Below are 9,742 nucleotides of genomic sequence, written 5' to 3' on the forward strand. Positions count from 1 at the left end.
CACCTAACACATAAGGACTCAAAACTTAAGGTAAAGGAATGCAAAAAGATATTCCAGACAAATGGAAACCAAAAGTGACCAGGAGTAGTTATTATTATAACAGACAAAACAGACTTTAAAGCAACAACATCTCAAAAAGACAAAGAGGAACATTATACAATAATAAAAGGATTAGTCCAATGGGAAAATATCACCATACTAAATATATATATGTGCTTAATACTGGAGCTCACAAATTTATAAAACAATTACTACTAGACCCAAGAAATGATATAGATGGCAACACAATAATAGTGGGGGACTTCAATACTCCACTGACAGCCATAGACAGGTCATAAAGACAGAAAGCCAACAAAGAAATAAAGGACTTAAAACTATACCCTAGAACAAGTGGACTTAACAGATACTTTACAGAACATTCTACCCAACAACTGCAGAATATACATTCTTTTCATCAGCACATGGAACATTCTCCAAGATAGACAATATGATAGACCATAAAATGAATCTCAATAAATGTTAGAAAATCAAAATTATATCAAGTATCCTCTTAACCCCAAAAGGAACCCTGAAAACTATATAAATACACGGAAATTAAATAATCTGCCCTGGATTGATCTTTGGGTCAACAATCGAATGAATACAAAGGTTAAAAATTTATTTGAGCTGAACGATAATAGTTACCCAACTTATGAAAACCTCTGGAATACAGCAAAAGCACTGCTAAGAGGAAAGTTCATAGCATTAAATTTCTATGTTCAAAAGTCTGAAAGAGCACAAATAGACAATCTAAGGTCACACACACCTCAAGGAATTAGAGAAACAAGAACAAACCAAACTCAAACCCAGCAGAAGAAAAGAAATAACAAAGATCAGAGCAGAGATCAATGAAATCGAAACAAAAAAAGGTAAGTAAAACAAAAAGCTTGTTCTTTGAAAAGATAAACAAAATTGATAGACTATTAGTGAGATTAACCAATAAAAGAAGAGAGAAGATCCAAATAAGCTCAATTAGAAATGAAACAGAAGATACTACAACTGATAACACAAAAATACAAAAGATCATTCAACGTTACCATGAACACCTTTACACACACAAACTAGAAAATCTAGAGGTGATGGACAAATTACTGGAAATATACAACCCTCCTAGATTAAATCAGGAAGAAATAGAAACTCTGAAGAGACCAACAAGTAGCAAGATTGAAATGGTAATTTTAAAACTGCCAACAACAACAATAAAAAGTCCAGGACCAGGCAGATTCATACCTGAATTCTATCAGACATTCACAGAATTGGTACCAATCCTACTGAAATAATTCCAAAAGATAGAGAAAGAGGGAATTCTCCCTAAATTTAAAATGGCTGAAATGAAGCCAGTATTACCCTAATACCAAAACCAGGAAAGGACATAACAAACAGAAAACTACAGACCAATATTCCTGATGAACATATATGCAAAAATCCTTAACAAAATACTGGCTAACCAAATCCAACAGCATATCAAAAAGATAATCCACCACAATCAAGTGAGTTTTTTTTTTTTTAACCAGGGATGCAGGGATGGTTTACCACACACAAGTCAATAAATGTGATATATCACATAAACAGAATTAAAAACAAAAATCATATGACTATCTAAATAGATGCAGAAAAAGCATTGGACAATATCCAGCATCCCTTTATGATTAAAACCCTCAGCAAAACTGGCATAGAAGGGACACACATCAAGGTAATAGAAGCCATCTATGACAAACCCACAGCCAGCATAACACTGAATGGGGAAAAGTTGAAAGTATTCTCCCTGAGAACAGGAATAAGACAAGGATCCCCAGTTTTACAGCTTCTATTCAACATAGGACTGGAATACCTAGCCAGGGCAATCAGACAAGAGAAAGAAATAAAGGGCATCCAAATCACTAAAAAGGAAGTCAAACTGTCACTGTTCCCAGATGATATGACAGTATACCTAAAAAACCCTAAAGACTCATCCAAAAAGCTCCTAGATCTGATAAATGAATTCAGTAAAGTTTCAAGATACAAAATCAATGTATACAAATCAGTAGCACTGCTATACATCACCAATGGCCAAGCTGAGAAACAAATCAAGAATTCAATCCCTTTTACAACAGCTACAAAAAACATAAAATACTTAGGAATATACCTAGCCAATGATGTGAAAAATCTCTACAAGGAAAACTACAAACCACTGCTGAAAGAAGGCACCAATGACACAAACAAATGGAAACACATCTCATGCTCATGGATGGGTAGAATCAATATTGTGAAAATAATCATATTGCCAAAAGCAACCTACAGATTCAATACAATTCCCATAAAATTACCATAACTCTTCACAGAACTAGAAAAAACAATCCTAAAATTCATATGGAACCAAAAAGGTGCCCACATCGCCAAAGCAAGACTAAGCAAAAAGAAAATGAATGGAGACATCTTATTACCTGGCTTCAAACTATACTACAAGGCTATTATTACCAAAACAACATGGTACTGGTATAAAAATAGGCATGTAGACCAATGGAATAGAATAGAGAACCCAGAAATATGGCCAAATACTTACAGCCAACTGATATTTAACAAAGCAAACAGAAACATGAAGTGGGGATAGGACACACTTTTCAACAAATGGTGCTGTTTGGATAAGTGGCAAGCCACGTGTAGATTTTTATACAAAAGTCAACTCAAGATGAATCAAAGACTTAAATCTAAGACCTGAAACCATAATAGTTCTACAAGATAACATCATAAAAGCCCTTCTTGACAATGGCTTAGGCAAAGAGTTTATGACCAAGAACCCAAAAGCAAATACAACAAAAACAAAGATAAATAGATGGTATGTAATTAAACTAAAAAGCTTCTGCACAGCAAAAGAAATAAATCAGCAAATTAAACAGACACCCCAGAGAGTGAGAAAAAAATCTTCGAAAACTATGCATCCAACAAAAGACTAATATGCAGAATCTATAAGGAATTCAAACAAATCAGCAAGAAAAAACAAATAATCCCATCAAACAGTGGGCAAAGAACATGAATAGAAAATTCTCAAAGAAAGATATACAAATGGCCAAAAAACATGAAAAAGTGTTCATCACTAATGACCAGAGAAATCAAATTAAAGCCACAGTGAGATACCACCATCTTACTACTCCAAGAATAGCCATAATTTAAAAATTAAAAAAAAAATAGGTGTTGGCATGGATGTGGTGAAAATGAAACACTTTTACACTGCTGCTGGGTATATAAATTTGTACAACCACTATGGAAAACAGTGTGGAGATTCTTTAAAGAACTAAAAGTAGAACTATCATTTGATCCATCACTCCCACTACTGGGTATCTACCCAGAAGAAAAGAAGTAATTACATGAAAAAGACACTTGCACACATGTTTATGGCAGCACAATTCACAACTGCAAAAATATGGAGCCAGCCTAAATGCCCATCAACCAACAAGCATATAAAGATGTGGTGAAGAGACAGAATGGAATACTATTCAGCCATAAAAGGAATAAAATAATGGCATTTTACAGCAACCTGGATGGAGTTGGAGACCATTATTCTAAGTGAAGTAACTCTCAGGATTGGAAAACCAAATATTGTATGTTCTCAAGTATAAGTGAGAGCTAAGCTATGAGGATGCAAAGGCATAAGAACGATATAATTGAGTCTGGGGACTCTGGGGGAAGTTTGAGAGAGGGGTGAGGGACAAAAGACTACATATTGGGTACAGTGTACACTGTTCAGGTGATGAGTGCACCAAAATCTCAGAATTACCACTAAAGAACTTATTTATGTAACCAAAAACCAACTGTTCCAAAAAAACTATTGAAATAAAAATAAGAAAAAAAAAGAAAAATGTGGTAAACATACACCCTGGGATACTATGCAGTCATTAAAAAGAATGAAATCATGTCCTTTGCAGCAACATGGATAGAGCTAGAGGCCATTACCCTAAGAGAATTCATACAGGAAAAGAAATTCAAGTACTACATATTATCACTTATAAGTGGAAGCTAAACACTGAGTAGCAACTGATTCTATGTAGCACAAAGCCAAAATGCAAAACTCAGCTTTGATTGGCAGTTTTTGAAAGATATGCAACAAATATGGGATCTAATCTGGATGGCTGCTGCTGTGCTTAGATGTCTTTTTGAACACTTAACAGTTACACTGAGACAATGACTTTTTTAAGGATTGGTACTATGTATTATTCCTTATGACACATATGTTGTCTGTCATTAATCCTTGAATCTTGCTGTATTGTCATGTAAACTGGTACAGGGACTGATGAAAATCTCTAACGAATAATCATAACACTCTTGGTGCCATGTTGTCCTAAGCTTGAATGTTTTTTTAGAAGGAAAAGATATCAAATGCCTGTTGCTACTACCTTTTAAATTGCTATTTTTTAAAAGAAGCATCAGTATGTGTTTTATGTTGATTTTTCTGATAGAGGGAAATGATAGTCAGTAGTTTCAGTTCTGATGGTATAAGAAAAACAAATAAAACATGTTTATAAAAGTTGTAAAAATAATGATGTAATTGTGTCTTTTGCAACAACATGGAAGCAGCTGGAGGCCATTATTCTAAGTGAATTAATGCAGAAACAGAAAACCAAATACTGTGTGTTCTCACTTATAAGTGGGAGCTAAACCTTGGGTACACACAGACATGAAGGTGGGAGCAATAGACACTAGAGAAAACTAGAGGAGAGAGAAAAGGAGTGGGAGGAGGGCTGAAAAACTACCTATTGGAAACTATGCTTACTACTTGAGTGACACAGTCATCTGTACCCCAAACCTCAGCATCATAGGTAACATTTTTTACCCATGTAACAAACCTGCACATATACCCACTGAATCTAAAATATATAAGTTGAAATTTACACATAAAAAAAGAAAAAAATGAAATCTACTAGGCTGGAAAATTGCTATTAGCATCTGTCTAGACCCTGGACCATAGGGCAGAGATAATTGTCCAATTCAGTGAGTCTAAATTCTGGTGAACTATGGTAGCAGTGCCCAAACAGTTGTATGTAATGAACCAGGAAAAGTCCCACAAAAGTTTTAATGACTATACAGAAGATTGTAAAACTTTATTTTGACAAGCAATTATTTTCTTTCCAGATTATCATTAATCATCACCATAGTTCCCTAAAAGAAATTTATAAACACATTTTTCTTATCTCACCAAAATGTGAATAATATGGTTACAAATCAACTTTGGTTTATAAATGGGTATTTGGAAACCTCTGAACTAGAAAGTCAGGACTGAAAGATGAAAGAGGAACATATGAGACAGACCATTTTCATTTTTATCCTTTCCAGAGCCGTATCCTTCTTTCCCAAAGCCAAAGAATGCCCCTTAGACCTTTAAGGTAATTTTTAATAAGACTCTTCACACACATGACCCCTAAATCATATGAAAAGATTCACTTTGATGGCAGCTATCAGTACCAAACCTGCAGCAAGTCTCTTCAAGTGTATCATCACTGACACGGTTACATGGAAATGTGAACTGTAGCAGGTCAAGATTATCCTGAAGAGTCCAGGATCAGGAATGGCAGCTAACATGGCATTTTTCTAAAAAGCTCATGAGGGTGGAGCAAGGTGGTTGGGTAGAAGCCTACAGACCACCAAATTTTTAACAACTATCTGAACACAGAAAAGCACTATCACAAGAACCACAAATCAGGTGAACAATCCTACTCCCTGGTTTTAAATTCATATCCCTGAAAGAGACACTGAGGAGGACAGTAGAGACAGTCTTTAATCACTGATGCCACCCCTCCCACAGCCCTCAGCATCCACCATGCGACACAGAAATAGAATCTGTGTACTTTGGGAAGGGAGAGCACAGAAACTGGGGTATTTTACATTAAACCCAGTGCTTCCCTGTCACAGCAGAGAAAAAAGTCATGCCAGGTTCAGCCAGCACCTGCATGTGGAGAGAGGATTTGGACCAGCCATACCAAGGGGGAAAGCACCCCATCCCAGCAGTCAGAACTTGAGTTTCTCAGCAGTCTTATTACTGGGGGCTGAAGAGCTCTGCAATCCTAAGTAAGCTTAAAAGGCAGTCTAGGACACAAAGACTGTAATTCCTAGGCAACTCCTAAGCGGCGCTTAGAGCCCATGGACTAGGGTGGCATGTAATCTAGGGAGACACCAGCTGGGACAGCTAAGGGAGTGCTTGCACCATCTCTCCCCCAACCCCAGACAGTGCAGCTCATAGCAATAAAAGTGACTCCTTTTTCCTAGTTAAGGAGAGTAGAATGAAAAGTAAAGAGGAATTTTTCTTGAATGTTGGATACCAGCTCAGCCACAATAGGATAGAGTACCGGGCAGAATTATGAGGCCTTCATTCCAGGCCTGAGCTTCCAAAAGACATTTCTAGACAAATTCTGGGCAAAATAGGAACTCAGTGCCTTGAAGGGAAGAGCCCAGTCCTGGCAGGATTCATCACCTACTGACTAAAGAGCTTTAGGTCCTGAATAAAATACAGCAATATCCAGGGAGTATGCAATGAGCCTTGGGCACTGACACATGATGACTTCAGGTATGACCCACCACATTTCCACCTGTGGTGACTATGGTAAAAGACAGCTTCTATTTGAAAAAAAAAAAAAAAAAAAGCCAATGAAAAAGTAAAGAGGACTTTGTATTGCAATGTAGGTAACAGCTTGGCCAGTGGAGTAGAACAACAAGCAGTCCCTTGGGGTACCCGAGTCCAGGCCTGGACTACTGTACATTTCTGGACCTGCCCTGGGCAAAAGGGGAACCCACTGTCCTAAAGGGTGAATCTCAGACATGGCAGCATTCACCACAAGCAGAATGAAGTGCCCTGGGCTTTAAGTGAACATTGGTGGTGGCCCGGCAGAATCTCCCATGGGCCAGTGGTGGTGGCGGCCACAGGGAGAGTCTCCTGTAAAAATAGGGCGGGGGAAAAGAGTTTGGAGGGAAGCAAGAAGAACTCTGTATTGTGGTTTGAGTGCCAGTTTAGCTTCAGCAGAATAAAATGTCAGGTAAATTGCTAAGGTCTTTGACTCTAATCAATCCCTGGCTCCCAAACAGCATCTCTGGACATGTCCAAAGCCAGGGAATCTTTCCACCCTGAAGAGAAAGGCCTTGGGGAAGACCCAGTGCTGTCCCGGCTTCAGGTCTGACCCAGCACAGTCCCAGTGGTGATGGCCACAGGGGTGTTTTCATCACCACCCCCCATCCAGTTCCAGGTGACTTGGCACAGAGAGAGAGGCTCAGTTTGTTTGGGAGAAAGTAAGGGAAAAGAAAAAGAGTCTTTGCTTGGTAATCCAGAGAATTCTTCCAGATCTTATTCAAGACCACCAAAGCAGTACTTCTACAAATCTGCAAAAACTATAGTATTGTTGGGTTTGGGGTCCAAGTCCCTTTGACTACGTGGAAAGCCCTCCCAAGAAAGATGGGCACAAAATAAATAAACAAATAAATAAATAAAATAAAATAAAATAAAAAACAGATTACAAAGACTACAATAAATACCTAACTCTTCAATGCCCAGGCACCAACCATCAAGACAATCCAGAAAAACATGACCTCACCAAATAAACTAAATAAAGCACCAAGGACCAATCCTGGAGAAACAGAGATATGTGACCTTTCAGACAGATAATTCAAAATAGGTGTTTTCATGGAAATCAAAGAAATTTAAGATAACACAAAGAAGGAATTCAGATTTCTATTAGGTAGATTTAACAAAGAGACTGAAATAATTTAAAAGAATCAAGCAAAAACTCTAGAGTTGAAAAATGCAATTGACACCCTGAAGAATGCATCAGAGTATCTTAATAGCAGATTGATCAAGCAGAAGAAAAAACTAGTGAGCTTGAAGACAGGCTACTTGAAAATACACAGAGAATACAAAAAAAAAAAAAAAGAATAAAAAACAATCTCAAAAGGGCCAGGATTTATCACCTGCTGACTAAAGAGCTTTGGGCCCTGAATAAAAAGCAGCAGTACCCAGGGAGTATGCCATTGGCCTTGGGCACTAAGACTTGCTGGCTCAGTTAATGTAAGAGTTATTGGCTTTAAAGAGGAGAAAGACAGAGAGATGCAGGTAGAAAATTTATTCAAAGGGATAATATCAGAGAACTTCCCAAACCTAGAGAAAGATATCAGTGTTCAACTACAAGAAGGTAATAGACATGAAGATTTAACCCAAAGGAAACCTGAAGTCATTTAAGAATCAAACTCCCAAAGGTCAAGTATAAAGAAAGGATCCTAAAAGTGGCAAGGGAAAACAAACAAATAACATACAATGGAGCTCTATTCAGCAGTAGACTTTTTAGTGGAAAATTGATAGGCAAAATTGAGAGGCATGACACATTTAAAATACTAAAGAAAAAACATTTTTATCCTAGAATAGTATACCTGGTGAAAATATCCTTTAATCATGAAGGAGAAATAAAGACCTTCTCAGGTAAACAAAAGCTGAGAGATTTCATCACTAGACTTGTCCTACAAGAAATGCTAAAGGAGCTCTTTAATCTGAAAGAAAAGGATGTTAATGAGCAAGAAGAAATCATCTGAAGGTACACAAGTCCCTAGAATATTAAGCCCACAGAAAAACATAGAATAGTATAACACTGTAATTATGGTGTGTAAACTAATCTTAAGCAGAAAGAATAAATGATTAACCCATCAAAAGTAATATCTACAGAAACTTTTCAAGACATAGTACAATAAGATATAAATAGAAAAACCGAAAGTTAAAAAGTAGGAGGATGAAGCTGACATGTACAGTTGCTATTAGTTTTATTTTTGCTTTTCTGTTTGTTTATTCAAATAGTGTTGCTTTAAGCTTAAAATAATGGGTTATAAGATAGTGTTTGCAAGACTCATGGTAACCTTATATCAAGAAGCATACAATGGATACACAAAAATTAAAAAGCAATAAATTAAATAATACCATTAGAGAAAATCACCATCACTAAAAGGAAGACAGGAAAGAAGAAAGAACACAAAACAACCAGAAAACAAATAAGAAAATGGCACAAGTATGTCATTACTTATCTATAATAACATTGAATGTAAGTGGACTAAACTCTCCAATCAAAAGCCATGGAGTAGCTAAATGGATTTTAAAAAAACAAGATCAAATGATCTGTTGCTTAAAAGAAACATACTTCACCTACAAAGACATACATAAACTGAAAGTAAATGGATGGAAAAAGTTATTCCATGCAAATGGAAACCAAAGAAGCACAGAATTAGTTACACTCGTGTCAGACAAAATAGATTTCAAGACAAAAACTGTAACAAGAGACAAAGAAGGTCACTATATAATGATAAAGGAGTCAATTCAGCCAGAGGATTTAACAATTGTAAATATACATGCACAAAACACTGGAGCACTAAGATATATAAAGCAAATATTATTAGCACTAAAGAGAGAGATACACCCCAAAACAATAACAGCCAGAGACTTAAGTACCCTACTTTCTGTTCTTCCAGACAGAAAATAAACAAAGAAACATCAGACTTTGTCTGCACTATAGACCAAATGGGCCTAACAGATATTGACAGAATGTTTTATCCAATGGTTGCAGAATACACATTCTTCTCCTCAGCACATGGCTTGTTCTTAAGGTTATACCATATGTTAAGGCACAATAACAAGTCTTAAAACATTCAATAATTGAAATAATATAAAGCATCTTCTCTGACCACAATGGAATAAAACTAGAAATCA

The sequence above is a fragment of the Pongo pygmaeus genome, chromosome 2 (assembly GCF_028885625.2).
Source record: "Pongo pygmaeus isolate AG05252 chromosome 2, NHGRI_mPonPyg2-v2.0_pri, whole genome shotgun sequence".
NCBI lineage: Eukaryota > Metazoa > Chordata > Mammalia > Primates > Hominidae > Pongo > Pongo pygmaeus.